This window comes from Camellia sinensis, chromosome 1 (genome assembly GCF_055761805.1).
Source record: "Camellia sinensis isolate YWXY chromosome 1, ASM5576180v1, whole genome shotgun sequence".
Lineage (NCBI taxonomy): Eukaryota > Viridiplantae > Streptophyta > Magnoliopsida > Ericales > Theaceae > Camellia > Camellia sinensis.
In genome coordinates this window covers 98,295,610-98,300,694 of record NC_138961.1, presented here as the reverse complement: position 1 = coordinate 98,300,694, position 5,085 = coordinate 98,295,610, and the positions used below count along the sequence as shown (strand labels likewise).

Below are 5,085 nucleotides of genomic sequence, written 5' to 3'. Positions count from 1 at the left end.
CCAGAAGAAATCATCGTCGTTCAAGTCTTTATCCGGTGTGTCCGTTATTATTTTCTCTCGACGACGGCGTATTCTTAAATAATACACCCACCCGTCTTCTTTTGAGCCTATAGAATATTGGTGAAAGAGTTCGGCTAAACCAAGTTTAATACTAGCACGACGCTTTAGCTCGGTTATACCATTTATTATGCGGTATGAGTTTGTGGAAAGCTGAGTTGGGCATATCCTGGTTTGCCTAAGGAATTCACAGAGTAAAGGCTGTACAGGGAATCTTAGGCCGGTTTCTACAATGGAAAGGAGGGTGAAGGGAACAAAACCAGGGTTTCCCCAGGGTATGATATCTTGTTCGGCTAAGGTAAGGTGGACGTCGTCAGGAATATTGTACTCCCTTCGGAATTCGGCCATGCCGCCAGGTGTTTCTACCAAAAACCTATATTTACCCATTTACTTTTAAGTTATGTATAATTTTACTGTGATAGCTCGGTTAAAAAATAACACTAAGTAGCTCGGTTGAGCGATCAAAAGGAGTGCCTGGGCAACCTAAGTCTGCAAAGTGAAAAACAGAGGGGTTATGCACAGATCGATGGGCCGTGCTGCAAAGAAATCAAAGTAAAAACAAGTTAAGTCCTACTTCGGCTTTGTGAAATGTTGCAGGTCCTATCTCGGTTTCAGTAAAGTGCTTGGTAGCTCGGTTGGGGCAAGTGATTTGTTAGATCAGTTGAAATTCTAGGGGCAGCTTTCTTAGTTCGGTCTGAACTAAGAGTGCTGGTTTAGCCCCAAGATAGTTCGGTCGGAATTGAGGCCTTCAAACACACTAAGTGCAGACTTAGTTCGGTTTATTATTTCGGCTAAGATAAATCAAAAGATGGTTTTTTGACTTGTTAAAACTACTGGTACAAGTGTTGGTTCGGTTGGTTGGTCCGGCTAGACCGACATCCACTACAAACAACTTCCTGGTTCGATTATATGGTGATCTTGGATCAAAACTAGTGTTTTTATGTTTTTTCTTGAATCAGAGGGGCTCTACTACTGAGTTTTTATAGAAGATGCAAAGACAAGGCAGAAAATGGAAGTACAAAATGTTTTGCAAAAACACACAAAATAAGAGCTACGTAACAGGATCAAATTAACGAAAATGAAGCATCAAGTCACTTATCAGAGTAAAGGAAGGAAACTAAAGATAGGAGCAATGACAGCAAAACCACGAAGCTTCCTTAGTTGCAGGACGATGAAGGCTCGAAGAGAGAAAATGAGATGAATAGTGGTGTGAGTGATTCAAAAAGAAAAACAAAAAGAGTTTGTTTTGATGACAGGCCCAAAATTTGGGCGGGACTGTTCAAAAAACACGAGGTATGATGACGGCGTGACAACTACCTTCAGCCAATGAGAGTATGCCACGTGTCCTTGGGATAAGAGGCGATTCAGTTGCTGTGATTGAAGAGACGTTTGAACTGGATAGGTACAGCCCGGTGTGAGCCTAGCTCGGCTGGAAAGGCTAAAAGAGTTTTTAGTTTGGCTGGAAAAGCTTAAAGGCTTAGCTCGGTAGTAAGGTTAAAATTTTTTTAGCCCGGCTGGAAGACAAGGTAATCCCATCATGCTGCACAGATGGAATTAAGGGGCAATTGAGAGGGTAATTTATTTGAATAAATTGGGCCGAGATTGGGTAATGGGCCGCTTTGGGCCATAGTAAGAAAGGCGGAGTAAAATGGTTTTTTTTTTATTAGATCGGTCCAAGAAGGCCTTGTTGTTATCTCGGTTACCACGGTCAAATTGGTTGGCCCGGTCGTAATCTTTAACTGAGGTATACCTAGCCTTCTTTGGGACTTTTGTTCTTGACTAGCTCGGTCCAACTCTTCTACGGATAGCTCGGTCTTGGTATGCAAAGCCGAGGTAGAAGTGAGGAAGTAAAAAGCCGATCTGACAGTTATCTCGGTCGTATGGTCATCCTGCCGAGGTAAAACCATCTTACTTGGTTTAAGCAGTGAGGGGGGTGTTGAGGGATAAGCATTATCTTTCAGGAGTGTGAATTCTAGGAGGACTCTACATGGAGGAGTAAGAGTCCTATTAAGATTGTGCCACACGGAACCTATAAAAGCTCATAACATCACCTATGGAGAGGTAACACACAACTTTGATACGCAGAGCTTTTTGTCTACTTGTCTATTTTGCTGACTTAGGCATCGGAGGGGTTTCCGGCATACACCCGCCGGCTAGCTCACGTTTGTGTTTTCAGGGAGTAAAGCGACGACGTTTGGAGGAACGCGGACTTGACTAACAGGATTATATGAGAAGGTTTATTTCTTTCCCGTACAATTGGGTAAGGATATTTTGGTCATTTTAATTTGATTTGACACCATAAACAAATATTAAACTAAAAAGTCAAAAGTCAGCTTTTTACTAACTTCCCAAATCACTTTTCAAAAAACTAAAAAACTTGATAAAAATTCAAAAATCAACTTTTTACCAACTTCCCAAAATACTCCTAAATAAAAAACACAACTTTGGTTGAGACGTCGAGGTATGTGCCGCAAAAGCAAAACTTGACTACTCGCACTACTAGAAAACAGGGCTTTTGAGTCGGCAGCATGCCGTCGCAAATAGCGTATTTGCAGATGCAAAAACTTTTTGCGACGGCGTTTCGACGGCTACTCAAGGGACGAAAATGGTGGGGTCGCAAAAAGTTTTTGAGTCGGCAATCTGCCGACGCAAAAATTTTCAATTTTTTGAGACGGTAGATTGCCGACTCAAAAAGTGGTTAAATGTTTTAAAAAAATTTAACCCATAATTTTCTCATTGAGGCTCCCAAGTTTTGAACACACTCCATTTGGACGATTTGACCCGAAGTCACCGCACTAAGTCCACTTGACCACCATACCTCTTTCAGATATTAAATGAGATGTATATTATTTATAGTATATACACTCAATATTAATATAAAAGTATATGTATAAATAAATATATTTATTAAATATAATCAAGTAAATATATATATATCTTGGCTATAATTTTTTTTTTTGATACGGCATCAGTTGTCGACACAAAAAGGTATAATTTTTTGCGTCGGCACAAATTTGCCGACGCAAAAGGTCTATGCCGATTTAAAAGGTCTATCTTTTGCGTCGGTAAATTGAACCGACTCAAGTAATGCTATCAAATATTAATTTTTTGTGTCGGCCAACGGTGCCGATGCTAAAGGTTTGGTATTTGAGTCAGTAACTCTGTGCCGTCTCAAAAAGGCTACCTTTTGCGACGGTAAAATTTGCCGACTCAAAAAACAGACTCAAAAGACCCTTTCTTTAGTAGTGTCGTCACACCAAACCCAACCCTCTCATCCCAACACTTCCAGCTATTATATACTACTACACCACCACTACTGCTACTACCATTGAATCATGGACACTGGCGCTGTTTGGAAAGTTCAGGTTTTTTTTTTTTTTTTTTTCACTAAAAGACAAATTAGTTACAAAACCAAAAAAAAAAAAAATCAATCCAAACAAAATATCACATTAAATCCCATAATTATTTCACTTTTTATCTCACAAACATCACATCCAACCACAAAAAAATCCAAATATCTTCCCAAATACAGAAAAATTTCTCCAATAATAACCTAAAACTAAAAAACCTACAAAAAAAACTCACTTCCCAAACACCCACATTATACTATACTACAGATTTGGGTATGGAAATGGATATGTTTTCCCACTTTTCTGACCCACTTCCATGCTAGTGGGTCAATTTTATCATCCACCGGCATCGTGGGGGAATGTTCATCGGCTTTAGATAGTCGCACTGGTGCTCGACCAACTGTATAGTTTCTGATGACGAGGTTTTGTTGGCTTCGAAATATCCGAAGAAGATAGAGGGAGGAAGAAAGTAAGAGAGAATCGACATCCAATGTATCGAGGCGTGAGGTGGAGGAACTCTCACAAGTGAGTCTGTGAAGTGCGGAGACCCAATAAAAAGTCCAGGATATGGCTCAGTACATTTCCAATTGCTGAAATGGCTACTAGAACTCACAACTTTGTCGCGATTGTTTTGAAAGGTTAGCTGACTTGTTTCAATTTCGTTGACTCAGCTTGGAAGTTGTCCATTCCGGCTTCATTGGAGCCCAATGATAATCAGAAAGCAGCGGTTAAAGAAGTAGAAGCGTTTTGTCCATCCTTGGAGGAATGTGAGGTTGTTTCTGGTGACGTGGCAAAGTGAGTATAGGAGGCAACGGTGACGACGACAATGCCAGAGGACATGTGTTTACATGGAGGACGAGGCAGTTTTCGGGAAGCCCGGATTACTTGCAAGAATAATTCTTGGGACCCCCTTTTGGGGGTCACCCCCTCACCCCCCTTTGCCACGTGGCAGGGGGTGATTGGAGGAGCAGGAAAAAAAAGAAAAAGAAAAAGAAAAGGTAACCAATGAGAGAGAGAGGGGGTCAAAGGGGGTGGGGGAAAAGGGGGGATGAATCATTACTCTACTTGCAAACATGGCCAAAGGGTTGAGGAGAGTGGTACCAAGTTGATGACATGGAGTTGTTGCTGATGTGGCACTCTAGAGCTTCTCAATTTAAAATTTAAGTAGTTTTGGCTTTGGCTAGCGTGTAAAAAATGGGCCGTTGTCCGTGGGCGGCCTGAAATTCACCCGCAGTTTGGGGTGGGCCTGGCTTGAGACACTAGGCTTTCACTTGGGCTGTCATTTTGAAGCTCAGCCCGACCCGTGGCCTGACCCATCAGCCCAATAAAGGTCCACTCAAAGCTCAGGCCGACGCCGCTTGGCTCACCTACCCAAGGCTCAATGTCATTTTTGATAGAAAACAATAAAATTTTGGTAAAAAAATAGAAATAAATTAAAATAAAAAAAAATGTTTAGACTCAACCCAAGCCCAAGCCCGAGCCCGACCCGCCTAAGATCCGAACACTTCCTGGATCTGGGCCTAGGCCTAATTTTCAAGTCCATGGGTCGGCATAGCCCCACCTAAATTTTGATAGGAGTCCGCACCGCTCAACATGGGTCGGCCCGAGCCTGGGTCCAGATGGGCCAGGTCGAGTCAAGCCAAATTTACACCCCTAGCTATGGCTAGTCTAGTCTAGT

At 41.9% G+C, this 5,085-nt stretch overlaps 1 pseudogene; it reads left to right on the top strand.

The window, feature by feature from the left end:
• Positions 1 to 289: 289 nt before the first annotated feature.
• LOC114308340 (dehydration-responsive element-binding protein 1A-like) lies at positions 290 to 4,516 on the top strand (annotated as a pseudogene).
• The last annotated feature ends 569 nt before the right edge of the window (positions 4,517 to 5,085 follow it).